The sequence below is a fragment of the Capricornis sumatraensis genome, chromosome 8 (genome assembly GCF_032405125.1).
Source record: "Capricornis sumatraensis isolate serow.1 chromosome 8, serow.2, whole genome shotgun sequence".
NCBI classification, from domain to species: Eukaryota; Metazoa; Chordata; class Mammalia; order Artiodactyla; family Bovidae; genus Capricornis; species Capricornis sumatraensis.
Window position 1 is genome coordinate 107,219,269 of NC_091076.1, and position 14,877 is coordinate 107,234,145.

Genomic DNA, 14,877 nt, shown 5'->3' on the forward strand with positions numbered 1-14,877 from the left:
CTGCTCCGAGGCATGTGGAATCTTCCCAGGTCAGGGATGGAACCCGTGTCTCCTGCATTAGCAGGTACACCCTTCACCTCTGGGCCACCAGGGAAGTGCAATAGTTTGTAGTCTTAAAGAAAACCACCAAGTCACCTAAGCTTCAGGCCCCTTGTGGGTGGGGCTTGGTGGGCAAGTGCCTGGCCCAGTACTGCCAGAGAGGCCCAGGGCCCCTGCTGCGGCCCCTCCACTGGGGGCTCAGTGTCCCCTTGCTGCCTTATGAGCCCACCATGTCCCCACCTGTTCCTGGGGAGATGGGAGCCCTTCCCACCCCAGGGGACCCCAGCTGGGAGATCCCTCCTGCCCTAACGACCTGCTTCACCAGCAGCGTTCTGCCAGGGCTGCTGCAGGGGCACCTGGGTGGCAGCACCCCAGCCTGTCTTGTCCCTCCCTTTTCCCCTCCCACAGAGGGGGCAGGTGCCAACGTCAGCCTTGTTTCCCCAGCTGAGCCCCATCCCCAGAACTGCCAGGGCTGAGCAATCTGGAGGATGGGCCTTCCAGATACAGAGAGGCCGCCGGGATCTGGGAACCTGCTCCCTTCCTCCGCCAGGATGCGGATGGTGGGTCCCAGGCACTTCGGAGGTCCTGGGAGCTGAGACTCCAGAAATACAACCTCCAGTCGATGGCCCTTGGCAGTTTACAACAGGGACTCCGCAGACTCAGAGGGACCCCGTCAAACAGGTGCAGCGATCCCTGTTTATCAGCAGAAGCAACTGAGGCTCAGAGAGATTTAGGGGCTTGTCCTCAGGACGCACGGTCAAGAACAGGCCAGGGCCAGCACCCAGGCCTCAGACCTCAGACCCCACGTGATCTTCACCAAACTGAGCCCCAGGGACGAGGCTCCCACACTGGCATCTGAATCCATCCCGGATTCTCTGGGGGTGGACCCCCATTCCTGTTCCTTGGGTGACAGGTTGCTTTGAATTCCACTCCTTCCTGCCACTCGGTCAGGTCCGCCCTGAGCCCCCTTCCTTTCTGCTGCTGTGCATTCTGGGCAAACTCATTTTCATATCAAACCAAACAAAAGCTGGCTAAATCGGGAAGGTAAACACGCCAGGAGGAATGCAGAGGCAGCAGAGAGAAGCCGGGAGGGCGGGGTGAGCTCCAACCTTGGAGCCGGCTCTGGGGCTCTCCACTGGCAGGCGCCCAGCCTCTCCGCTGGCCGCAGGCGCCTCACCCGTGAAATGGGGATACACGAGGTGAGGCCGCTGAAAGATGACATGGGTGAAGCGTTCAACAGGGAGCCGCACCTGCTAAGCTTGCTCACCTTGGTCCTTCTGGTGTCACCTGTGGTTTGGAGATCATCCGCGCCTCCGCATCTGCTCGGCCAGCAGGGAGAGCTGAGGCCTGGCGCTGATCCCTCTTTCAGGAGGCCGCAGAGCCCTTAGCCGTCAGCCCTCTGCACATGCAGCAGCCCACCCCCTCCACACCCCCGGGATTCCCTCCTTCACGGGTACTCCAGCCCCCTCGAGTGCAGTGGCCAATCCCCAGCCATGAGGGTTCCCCTCCCACACTGGCAGGGGGCATGGGGAGGGGGGCATCCCACAGCAGCTGGCAGAGACCGGTGCACTGGGCACCTGGCCCCTGGCGGTTCGCTCGACCACAACTACAGCACAGCCTTGTATCGGGGCTGTGGGTGTGGCAGCTGGGGCATAAGCTGAAGCCACAGCTGGGCAGCTCCTTCTCTGGCTGGGGTGGGGGCTCTGAGGCGTGGCTCTTGCCCCTGCTCTAGTGACGATGCTGGACCACTGATCCCTTCTCCATGTGCCTTTGCCTGCCTCCCAGACGGGGCTTGACTCGGAGAGTAGGTAGACTGAAGCCCCATGGGGCAGAGAGGCAGAGGAGGGGCTCTGGCCTGGGGACCCAAGTCGGGGATGCTGTGACCGATTTTTGGTGCCCTCATGCTTAAGCTTCCCAGATAGCCTCCATGTCCTCATTCATAAAATAGGTGTTTTAATAAATGGCGTACCTGATACCGTATTCTGCTAGGAACATCAGAAATGTGATAAAAGATAAACCTCATTGAAGCTCTAATAGTATCATTGTCACAGCAGGAAGAGTTGAAGTTGGATACAAAGTGTGTTTATTTCGCGCGCGCGCGTGTGTGTGTGTGTGTGTGTATGTAGCATCCTTTCCCCCTAGTCTTTAAGCATTAAAATAAACCAAGCAACCCTAATGAGGAGACCTTCTATAAACGACTTGAGACCATCAAAACTATAAGATCATCAGAAAGAAGGAAGTCTGAGAAACTGTCACTGTTTCCAGGAGCCTAGGGACTTCTAGGAGCCACCACCTGGTAAAGATTCCGCCTGCAATGCAGGAGACCTGGGTTTGGTCCCTGGGTTGGGAAGATCCCCTGGAGAAGGAAATGGCAACCCACTCCAGTATTCTTGCCTGGGAAAATCCCATGGACAGAGGAGCCTGGCGGCCTGCAGTCCATGGGGTCACAAAAGGGTCTGACACGACTGATTGACTAACAGTAGGGAGACAGCTAAACCTTGAATGAGATTCAGGAGGGGACCCTTGAACAGAAAAGAGCCATAAGGGGGAAACTAACAAGACTCTGAGTAGATGGTGCAGTTTTACTTAGGAGGTATCAGCCTTGGTTCCTTAGTTGTGACAGTCACACGTGATAACATGCAATGCAGGGAACGCTGTTGGCTGTGTGTGAACTTCTCTGAACTGTCTTCGCAACTCTTCTGTACATTTCGATCTATCCTGAAACAAGAAGTTCATTAACAACAACCACCACCTAATACTCCCCTCCATCAAGACCAAGGGAGAGGCTCCTCTATTTCCTGTCTCCGTCTTGTACCTAACCTCAGCCTTGACCTGCACACACAATACCATCTCTCCACGCCTTGCTTCCGTGTGTCTCATCCTCCACTCTAGCTGGTTCCCTGACTGCATGGCGACTTGTCTGGAGGGGAAGAGGTAGGGCTGCCTCGTGATCAGAAGCAGGGGACCCTGCTGACACAGAACAAGGGTGAATCTCGATTCTGCTGCTGCTTATGGGGTCTTGCTGAGCCAGTAGCCTGACCTCTCTGAGCCTCAATTGCATCTGAGCCTGTTTTCTGTGGGGACAAAACAGGGAAATAGTGTAAAACCTCCATCAGGGATCCAGCCTATTGTAGACTTGCAGTACCTGGAGGATCTCCCTTCCTATGTATTCACTTGTGTGCCCAGGGCCTTGTCCGTGCAATCCCCAAGGCCTGCCTGCAAGAGAGGTTTCCAAAAAGCTTAGTCAGTGTCTCCCATGGCTACAAGCAGCCCAGCCTCAATTCCAGAGAAACAGCCTAGAAACTACTTAAGGCTCTTCCCTGGCTGCATTGACGCAGTCTGGGGTGTGACTGGGTGCCTCCCTGCTTACCCTGGGCCTCCTGCCTTTGATGGAATGATTCACCCGTCCAGCCACTCACCAGTTCACCCCTTTGCTCTCTGGGCACCTCCTCTGTCTAGACTCTGAGAAGCAGCTGTGACCACACAGCTGAGTCCCGGTCCTCATGTCCAGGCCAGAAGAGCCGTAAGCCAGGAAAGCTTGTGCAAAAGTTCAGGTCGTCGTGGCTGCTCAGAGCCATGTGAAAGAGCGTGCCCAGGGCACAGAGGGGCCAGCTCAGCCCGGTGGTCCGGGGAGGTGCCTGGGGCGAGCTGACAGTGTTGCTGAGCTCCGGGGCAGCCCGAGCGGAGAGCTGACCGCACGGGGAGGGGAGGTCAGTGCGGCTTGTCGGGAGGCTGAGCGAGGGTTCAAAAAGCAGGAGTCCCAGGCCCCCAGACCCGGGGGGCTGCACAGACCGTGGACGGAGGCTCTGGTTTTACTCCAGGGTCACTGGGAAGCTGTGGAAATGTGGGTTTTTAATTAAAATGGCTTTATTATGGTAAAAAAAAAAAAATAACATAAACTGTGGCATTTTTAAGCGTTCAGTTCCGTGGTGGTACGCTCATTCTCTTTGTTGTATAAACGTCACCACCGTCCATCTCCAGAACTTTTTCATCTTCCTGATGGAAACTCTGTCCCCAGTAAACCCCAACTCCCATGCCCCCTCCCCAGCCCCTGGCACCCAGCCTTGTACTTTCTGTGTTTATGAATTTGACCCCTTGAGCTACCTCATCGAAGGGAACCATATCCTATCTTCTAGTGTCTAACTTATTTCACAGAGAGTTGGACACGACTGAGTGACCAGCACTTTCCCGTTCACTTCATTTCACCTAGCGTCATCTTTCGCCTCGAGATTTATTCGCGTTGTAGCCTGCGTCGGAACGGCCTTGCTTTTTAAGGCTGAGTCCTAGTCCATTATGTGGATAGACCACGCTTTGTTTAGCCATCCGTCCATCAGTGGACACTGGGTCGCTTCCACCTCCTGGCTCTTGTGAAGAATGTGGAGATGAACGCGGGTGTCCAGAGCGTGGGTGTCTTTTTAAAATGTTTTCAGAAATGATTTTCTCTTGTTTTGGTTGCACTGGATCTTCACTGCAGCGCTCAGACTTCTCTGGTGACTGGGCGTGGGCTTAGTGGCCCCCAGGCATGTGGGGTCTCAAGTCCCTGACCAAGGAGCAAATTCACGTACCCTGCTTCGGAGGGCGGCTTCTTAACCACTGGATCACCAGTGTGTGTTAGTTGCTCAGTTGTGTCTGACTCTTTGCGACCCCATGGGCTGTAGCCCGCCAGGCTCCTTTGTCCATGGGATTCTCCAGGCAAGAATACTAGAGTGGATTGCCATGGCCTCCTCCAGGGAATCTTCCCGACCCAGAGATCGAACCCGAGTCTCCTGCATTGCAGGCAGATTCTTTACCATCTGAGCCACCAGGGAAGTCCCCAAATATCCCTGAAAGCCTCTTCTTCTAGTTCTTTTGAATACACACACAGGCGTGGAATCGTGGGGTCCCCTGGCAGTTGGGACAGTCAAACATGGGGGCAGACTGGACTGCACTTGCTTCGGAAAATGCCCCCGGAGGCTGTGGATAGTTGGTGCTGAGTGTGGGGGCAGGGGTTGCAAACGAGAGATCACGGTGGCACCACCAGGGGAGTCGTAATTAACAGTGGGGCCGGAGAGGTGGCTGGATTCTGGAATATGTCTTAAAGACAGTGACCACTTAGTAACTTAGAACTTAGTAACTGCTTCGATGTGGGGCTGAAAGAGACAGAGGATTAAGGCTGACTACTAGGTTGTGGCCCCAGCAACCAGGTCAGTGGTGGCACCTATGCTTTAGATGGAAGGTGATGAAAGATGTTGGTTGGGAATTTATTGGAGAAGTCAAGTCAGGGACACAGAACACTCTTGGGGCCTGTGTGAGTTTCTTAAGACAGCTGTAACCCAGTACCACAAGCTGGTTTGTTGTCTCCCATAGACAACAGGGGTTTATGGTCTCCCGGTTCTGAAGGTCAGAAGTCTAAATTCAAAGTGTCTGCAGGGCCAGGCTCCCGCAGATCGGGGTAGCATCTTTCCTCCTCTCTCTGAGCTTCTGGCCAACCCTGTCTGCAGCAGCATCCCTCCAGCCTCTGCCTCTGCCGCCATGCGGTTCCCTCCCTGGGGGTCTGTGTCCAGATTCTCCCCTCTTAGAAGGACACCAGTCCTGTTGGAGTCGGGCCCGCCTGGAGGATCTCGTTCTAATTTGGATACATCTGCAAAAACCCTGTTTCCACAGCAGGTCACGTTCGCAGGTACCAGGGATGAGGCCTTCGACGTATCTTTCAGGTGGGACGAAATTCAACCCATCAAGGACTTTTGTTCCCCCTCAAGCGAGTGACTTGGTAACTGTGACGCCGGGTCATCTTTTTTCACCAGAGCAGCCCTGCAGGACCTGAGACCCCCATGTTCTTTTTCCCCACAGCCCCCAGTTCCCAACCTCTGCTTTCTCCTCCTCCCGGCCCCTTCCCGTGCCCAGCTGTGTGCAGTGGAGCAGGGTTGATGTACCACTGAGTGTTTAATCCTCTCCCTTCCAGTTGACCCTGCCCAGGCCCCGCTGGGCTGCCGCCCTCCCAGACTTCACCTCCCCTTGATGACAAACGAAGGATTTCTCACTCTTCCCGTTTATGGTTGTTTTTCCTCTGTAAGGGGCCTGCTCAGCCTGTCCGGTGAGTGATGGCCAAACAAATTTCAAGCGACAAGGAAATGTCCCCGGTGCTTCTCCTTAGTTCTTTGAGAGATTAGGGGCTGGGCGGGGTGGGCGCCGGTGCACATGTGGCTTCCTTGCCTCTCTGGGGCTGGAGGCTACAGAGAAGCGAGGCAGGAGGCCTGGGCACTGCTGAGGATGGGGGCCACCCCACCTGTCTTCTGTCTGCCCTTCTCTTGAGGTCCCTGGCCCCCTTCTTCTTGGGGGGGGGGGGTCACTTTACCCTAGGTAACACTCCTGGGTGTACAGAGGGGACCAGAATAGAACTGAGGGGTGGGGAGCTAAGTCCCTTGAAGGTTAGGGCAGTGGGTGGGGGAGTCTGAGTCCTGGGGATACTAGGGCTGAAGTCTTCTTGAGCCTCTGTTTGAGAAGAGACAGCTGTGGTATACAGTGGGCGTCCAATAGATGTCACTACCTGCCCTCCTCCTCTCCTACACGCTCACACGGCAGAGTTTGCTGCTTTCAAAGGACTCATTGTCTTTCTCAGGAGGAGCCCCTACTGAGCACGCAGTGTGGGCCGGCATGGCCCTGCGTGATTGTGAACGTGACCTTGACCTTGTTTGATTCTCTTTATTAGGAGGCTGAAAGGTGGTTCGTTCAGCGAGTCCTCTTCGCTAATGTCACCCACACATGTTTACTTATTTATGTCTTTATTGAAAAGCAGTCCTTGCATATTTAAGGACTGGGATCCTGGTGTAAGGCCCTAGCTTCTCAGAGTGGCTTCCTGGCAGAAGTCCCTTAGTGACCCGTTTAAAAGGGGGCAGAGAGACCCAGTGCGGAGGCCCAGCAGAGGAGAGGTGCAGGCACCCTGGTATAGGGGTTACCAGCTCAGGAGACAGACACTCGGGTATAAGGGTCATCAGCTCTGTGCCTTTAGGAAGGTTTTTAACCTCTCTGTGCCTCAGTCTCCCCTTCCATCAAATGGGCACAATCATGGCAACTACTTGAGTCCTGTCTGTCTGGCTTCTGAGTCCGTGTTCTAACCCAATGGCCCTTCCTGCCAAGGGGTGAGAACCACCATCCCTGGGGGTCATGGATCTTCATCTCCCGGGTACCAGCTGTCCGCCCCCAGGGCACGTTACCTGCCCATTCTCTCCTCATGTGCAGAATGGGAAGAGGGCCACCCATCCTGCAGGGTTAAACGGGCCTACCTTCTTCAGGCAGCGGGTGCCATGCGCCGGGCCGGGGTCAGCCTCCCAGAAAGACCGAGTCCATCCTCCCCTTCTTCATCCTCTTCCTTCCGCCACTGGAGGGATGGGGGGTCGGGGGGCGTCGTGAATGGAGATGCTGTCCCTAGGCTGGGCACATGCCCACTGGCCTAGGCCTCAGTCTGCTGCAGGAAGGCGCCCCGCGCCCCCGCCCCCGACAAAACCCCGCCCTTTCTCCCCGCCCCCGACAAAACCCCGCCCTTTCTCCCCCGCCCCCTCCCTCCATCCAGGCTGCAAGGCCAACCTCTCTGCCCCTTCTCACCCTCTCCGCTGGCCTCTCCATTATCAGATCTGGAGCCTATAAAAGGATCCCTTATGAGCCGGGTCAATAGATCTCACTTTGGGAGATGAAAGCGCGGGGGCTGGGGAGCTGAGTGGGGAGCGGAAGGCGGAGGCGGCAGGCGTTGGGGCCGAGGGGGCGGGCGGCGTGGAGTTCTGAAGGCCCCCACGCGGAATCGGCAGATTGAAAAGCTGCTTTGATGGCCTCTCCGTTTATCTCCGTCGTGAGCGCACGCGTCCATGTGGCAGGGGCGAGGGGAGCGGGGCGGGAGGCCGGCCGCGCTTCAGGTTTGATTTCCGGGGGCTTGTGATCCATCGTCTCTGCATAAAAAGGGATTAATATCTGCGGCTGAGTATTAAGCGAGCGCCCAGACACACACGTGCGCGCACACGCACGCACACGCACGCACCAATGCACACATGTGTCCACACATCGTTGCCCCGAGCCGCTGAGTCAAGGGCATCCCCAGGGTCCCCGAAGCCTCAGGGTGGGCCGTGCTCCGGCACCCCAGGGGCCGCTCCTGCCCACACCCCGCGGCCCCCAAGCTTGTGAGAGGACGGAGTCCCCGAGCCCATTATATAAATAAAGCGAAGGGACGGAGACCTGATCCCATTTGGGGGGATTAGTTACTCAGGAGGCTGGGGGATTAGGGTGTCAGCAGGAAGGGAGAGAGGGTGACCGTGGAGAGAAGGGTGCTGGCATTCGCATCCTGATAACAGCCCCCCAACTTGGAAGATGCCCCAGCAGCCTCGGTCACTTGCCCCCATCGCGGGCAGGGCTGGGAGGCGTTCTGTTAATGGCGGCTCCACCAGTCTGCCCAGGGAAGTGACCCACCTCCACCCCCACCCCCCCGGCGGCCTTGGTGGGCAGAAGGAGAGGAAAGTGAGGGTCCCTCGTTTGCTGGGGGATGGGGGCTCCTGCTGTCTCTTTGTGACCTATTTGGCCCATTCTCCGTTTGCTTAAAAACGCATCGCGCATCTCACCCTGCTACAGAGGGGCGGTCGGAGGTGCCCAGGTGGCCTAGCCTGGAGCTTGGAGGGCGGGGAGAGGTGGGAGGGGGAGCCTTACTCCTCCCCAGGCTGATGACTGTCTCTTAATTAGACTGGGGAGGGCTTGGGGCTGGGAGGCAAACGAGGAATCAAGTCAGGCCTTTCCTGGGATGGAAAAGAGCCTCTGAACCCCATCACCCCGAGCCCTCCCCAACCCAGCATTGCTTACCTCCCCAGGGGGCAACCACTTGCTTCCAGGGATTCTCCAAGTGTGGCCCTAGGACCAGGGGCAGCAGCAGCACCTGGGAACTTGTCAGAAATGCAGATTCTACCCGCTGCATTCTACCCTGTGGGGTCCGGGGCCCATGCATCTTAGGTCCTCCCAGGGATTCAGATGCAGGCTCAAAGGTGAGACCCACTGGTGTGGTCCGTGATGTCTGTGGGGCAGGAACTGGGCCTGTCTGCAGGGTGGACAGAGCGCCTGAAACGCACCAAGTGTTTAAAGGATGTACTCAGTTGTGTCCAACTCTTTGCAACTCCGTGGACTGTAGCCCACCAGGCTCCTCTGTTCATAGAATTCTCCAGGCAAGAGTACTGGAGTGGGCTGCCATCTCCTCCTCCAGGGGATCTTCCCAACCCAGGGACTGAACCCACGTCTCTTGTGTCTCCTGCGTTGGCAGGCAGATTCTTTACCACTGAGCCACCTGGGAAGTGTCTAAAAGACGGGAGCAAAGGAGGGTGTCAGGGTAGAGGAGGAGAGAGGAGGAGGAGTCAGGAAGGAAGGTGTGTCTGTGGGCGGGTGTGGTCCTCACCCAGGGCATGCACGACTCCCGGCTGCCTGTGCCCCTCCCCCCATGCCCACGCAAGGCCAGGTCCACTGGTAGACCCAGCACCACCTGCGCTCCGAGCAGCTTTGGCTTCAGGGGCCCGGTTGGCCTGGTCCAGTTCCCCTGCAGCCCCCGCCAGTCACAGCCACCAACAGAGATTTCTGCTCCATGGTCATGCTTGGGTGACATGTGGGTGATGGCTGTGCCTCTCTTCCCAGCCCATACCCAGCAATGCCCACTGAGAACTTGAAATGGGTCAGGCTGGGAGTATTTACACCACGGACATTGACAAGCACTGCGAATCGGGGCTTCTTTATCTTTCCTGTGGCGGTTTAGTCACTAAGTCATGGCAGGCTCTTGTGACCCCGTGGACTGTAGCCCGCCAGACTCCTCTATCCATGGGATTCTCCAGGCAGGAATACTGGAGTGCATAGCCATTTCCTTCTCCAGGGGATCTTCCCGACCCAGGGATCGAACCCGGGTCTCCTGCTTTGCAGGCGGATTCTTTACTGACTGAGCTACGAGGCGAGCCCTGGAAGAGCTTGTTCAATGCTCCGCAGCTCACTGCTGCAGGTGAGGACTGAAAGGAAGAAGGAAGTGGTCCGTGTTCTCGGTGGGGCAGCCAGCCTGCAGTCTGCCAGGCCTGCCACCGCTCACCGCTACTTAGAGATTCCAGACGCTGGGCTGAAAAGGGGAAACGGGTCTCGTTTGTTCTACCAGCCTCCCTACAGGGGAGATGTCGACGTTCCCTTTTACACATGGGTAAACCAGCTCAGAGGAGTCAGGCAGTGCACCCTAAACCACACAGCAAGAAAGTGGCCAGGAAGCAGGTAGACCCAGGCTGGCTGTCTCCGGTAAGCCGGCCCTCAGGGAAGGCCCAGGTGAGACTCCGTACAACCTGCACACGCGAATCTGTTTCCCACATGCAGATGAGGGTTTGGAGTCGAGGTGACCTTGGTTCCCTGGCCAGGCCTATAGGGGCCGATGGTGTCTTTGGGGATGTCCCCATGAGAGTCCCCCTAGATTCCAGCTGTTGGGCTTCCTTGTTGCAGCCCCAGCTAACGCTCGAAGCAAGGCTTGCCTCTTGAGGCCCAGGCCGGTGTCCCCCCGGTTTCCTGAGACCCTGGGCAGCAGGCCGCTGAGCTCCTGGCATGCCCCGGGGAGGCCTGGATGATTCGGAGGAGTCAGGACTGCCCCTCCCGGCCCCCCTGCCCACGCCACGTTGCAGAGAGGGAGCTTGGGGAACAGCAGCCTCGCGCTCTGAGATGAGAGAGGAAGAGAGGTCAGCGCTCGGACCCTCTCCGCTCCCAGCAGTTGTGCAAATGGATGGTTTCAATCAAGGCCACCCCGGGGGCTGCAGAGATGCAATCAGGCATCCTCACCCCAAGCTGGGGCCTCCACTCCGCCCTGCAGCCTCCCCTCGGACCCCACCGCCCCCGGCTCTGTTCCTTCTCTCTGGGCTTCTGTCTGTCCGCTGTCCTGCTTTTTGCAACTTAATCTTCTTTCCATCTGCCCATCTTTCCTCCCTCTGCTGCCCTCTGCCCCTGTGCCCATAGGCAGGGCCCCCAGAGGGCTTCCAGAGGCCGGGTCCCCAGCCTGGAGCATCCCTCCCACACTGGCCGCCCCTCAGGGATGCTCTTCCCCAGGCCCGTGCCCCATCCAGCGTCATCGTCCACGGAGTCACAGCGGCTTCTTGTCTGGCTGCTCGCGGGGGCAGGGGTTCTGCTCCCCTGTTCTCTGGCCGCAGCTCCTCTTCAGCCCCCAATCATTCATTCATTCATTCATGCCCACCTTCACTCCGTCAGAGGGGAGTGCTGGGGACTTTGTCAGGAGCCCTGCACTGCCCTGTGCTGTGCTGGGGGAACTGAATACAGGAGCAGGTATCCCCAGCCCCTCAGGGGGCTTATGGAAGGATGGGGGAGGGGAGGGGGAGAAAGAGGAAGGTGAGGAAGAGGAGGGGAAGGGAGGACCATGAGGAAGAAGGAGGCGGAGCGGGGAGGAGGGGGCCGGAGGAGCAGAGCGGGGAGCAGGACCGCCTTGGCTCCAAGCAGAGGTGCAGATGTTGCCCGCATCGCTGTGCTCTTCCGGACGTTGTGTTGTGTTTGGAAAGTGATGAATTTCAGCACCAGCTAATTAGTCTCTAATTAGCAAGTGGAGTGTAAACAGTCACAACAGATGGGGGAGAGAAGGCATTAGCAGTAATGACCCTTCTTCTGGGGCAGAGTCTCAAAAAGAGGCACTTCCTTGGAGGAGCTGGAGTGGAGGGCAGGCTGGAGGAGGCGAGGGGGCCGGGCGGTGCCTGCTGGTGCCAGGTGCCCAGCGGGGTCTGCAGAGAAGGTGCCCGTTGGTGCCTGGGGTCCGGTCGGTGTCCCCGACGCTCTGTAGCCGGGGGAGTCCACGTGGCAGTACAGAGCACCTTGGGGAGGGGGTAATGTAAGCGGAGGGGAGCCGCCGCGGATACGACTGCGGGGAACACAGTGGATCCGAAGCCAGGAAGTGTCATAAGGGCCTTGAGGCCTGTGTCCAGGGCCTTGGGGTTCCCAGACTGTTTACACTCTCGCCGGGGACACACACACCTGTGTCGCCGGCCACTGACCGATGGCCAGACAGGCTGCCGGCATCTGCTTCCAGGGCTGCAGGACCGGAGATGCTGAGGAGGTGGGTTGGGATGCGGTGGCTGGCACGACCCCGTCAGCACCCCCAACTCAAGGAGACGCAGAAAGGGGGACTGCTTGTGTCTGGGGTGGTTGAGCGCTCCTCTGCCGGCATCTGCCTGGGGGAAGGGCTGGAGGGAGCGGCCCCAAGAGAGACAGGAGCGAGAGATGGAGCATCCAGGGAAATGGCAAGAGAGGACCAGGGTGGACCCTGAAAGGGGAGAGGAGGCCCACTCACGTTCATGCCCTTCTTTACTGCACACGAGCACACTTAGTCACTCAGTCGTGTCCTACATTTTGTGACCCCCTGGACTGTAGCCTGCTAGGCTCCTCTGTCCATGGGATTCTCCAGGCAAAGAACACTGGAGTGGGTTGTCGGTTCCTCCTCCAGGGGATCTTCCCAACCCAGGGATCGAACTTGGGTCTCTGCCTTGGCACGCGGGTTCTTTACTGTCTGAGCCACCAGGGAAGCCCCAGCCCCTCTTTATTAAATGTCTTAAGTGCTCACCTGGGCCAACTGCTGGGCTTGAGGCCACAGAGAACTCCCTGGGCTGGGGCGGCCTGGGGTGGGGAGCAGGCCTCTGACACCCCAAGCTGCCGCTCCAGTGCCAGGCTGACGTCTTCCTTCTCTGGAAAACAACAAAGCCGAACATCGGGCTCCACCTACAATAGTGCAAGAGGGAGCCCCGGCCTCATCTTCCCTCAGAGAAACCATCCCCTGGGGCTGCCATTGTAGCCTAATTAACAGACCTGTTGTCTCGCCAGCCTGGCACCCCTGCGGGTAAGAAGGGCGGTTCCACGTCTGGCAACGTTACCCCAGCCCTGGCAGCTTGTTAGGCTCCCGGAGGTGCCGCTTCTCCCGGAAGGCAGGGCTCCCAGGGGCCCCCTCCCTCCCCGGCACCTGACTCTGGGGCTGGGAGATGGCCAGCAGCCTTCCTCCGGGGCCCAGGCCTCCTGTCGGGGGAAGCGGTTGGCTCCCGCTCTGGGGCTGGGGCAGAGCGCCGGGCTGTTCATTCCACCAGCGTGCGGCACCCAGGCGGGCCCCCAAGCACAGGAGCACGTGGACATGGACCCAGCCCAAGTCTGGACCGGGACCCCTCGCCGTTGGCATTTGGAGCCGGATCATTCCTCGTCGTGGGGCAGTCCTGCGTATTATATGGGGCATCACAGCGTCTTTGGGTCTCCCCACTAGGTGCTAATACCGCTGCATACCCACTGCACCCGTGACAACCAGGAACATCTCCAGACAGCATCACGTGTCCCCTGGGGAGGTGTTCCCCCCCAACCCCGGGTGAGAACCCTGGTCCAGACAGAGATAAAAATGCGTAAGAGGTCACTCGAAGGTGACTCGATGGAGGTGACAGTGCAGAGATGGAGGTGTGTACCGCCCCCACCCTGGGGCTCGGGCCACAGCGCCCAGGGGAGGTGGGTGGGGAAGCCACGTGGTGCATCAACAGGAGTAGACCCGGGGGATCAGGCTGTGTGTGGTGGGGCGGGTAGGAAGCCACAGCTGCTGGCTTCTTCCATCTCACCAGTATTTCCAGAACATTCATCACGTTTCTGGTTCAGTGACAAAAGGGTTCTGTATTCCTCATTAAGCGGGGACAGCGAGGCTCAGTGGTGAAGAGTCCGCCTGCAGTGCAGGAGATAAGGGTTCAAGCCCTGGGTCGGGAAGATCCGCTGGAGAAGGAAATGACAGCCCACTCCGCTGTTCTTGTCTGGGGAATCTCATGGATAGAGGAGCCTGGCAGGCTACAGTCAGTGGGGTCGCGCAAGAACCAGACACGACGTAGCTACTAAACCACAGCAATCCTCATTAAGAAGTGTTTTATCTATTGGCGACGGGGTGCCACGGAAGGAATTGTAGCAGGAAGCACGTAATTGGAAATCCCTTTAATTAAGGAGCTCGAGCTAATGACTGGAGGCCAGGAGGCCAGCCAGGGATGGGCAGACGAAGCCTGGAGCAGAGATGAAGGGAGAAGGGGCAGAGGCGTCTTGTGGATTTGAGGGATAGTTAGATGGGTGACGGGATGCGGGAGCCATGGGTGGGCACCGCTGTCTGTGGCTCGGATGGGGGACAAACGCTACGGATTGTGCCGGAGAATTAGGAGAATTCTATGAACTTGCAGAGACCTGAGTTCAGCTTTGGGTTTTTTGACTTTTACAAGCCTGTGGGTGAGTGCTAAGTCACTCTAGTCATGTCCGACTCTTTGCGACCCTGTGAACTGTAGCCTGCCAGGCTCCTCTGTCCATGGGATTCTCCAGGCAAGAGTCCTGGAGTGGGCTGCCGTTTCCTTCTCCAGGGGACCTTCCCGACCCAGAGATCAAACCCAGGTCTCTCGTGCCCTTATATTGGCAGGTGGGTCCCTTACCACTAGCGCCACCTGGGAACACCTTGCAGCCTGGCAGCCGTCAAAATCAGGTCAGTTCACTCAGGCAAGAGATGAGGCTGAAAGGTCTGGGAGGCATCAGCTATCTAAGCAATAGCTGACAGCAGAAAAAAAAAAAAAAAGGTGGATCTTCTTACCAAAGGAAAAGGGTGGGTGTGAGAAGGCTGAGAACAGGAACCAGGAAACACCCGCATTTCAGAACCTGGGGAGTAAAAAGAACAACAAACCCAGGAGGCAGAGAGGCAAGAGATGGACCGGGAGCAGGCGACGGGCAACCCAGTTTAGAGGGTTTCAGGGGTGGTCGGCTGGCCAGACACCCCATAAGCCTTCTTGGAGTTGATGATTAGGAGAAATTGGAGCCTCGTGTTTGGAAGACAGA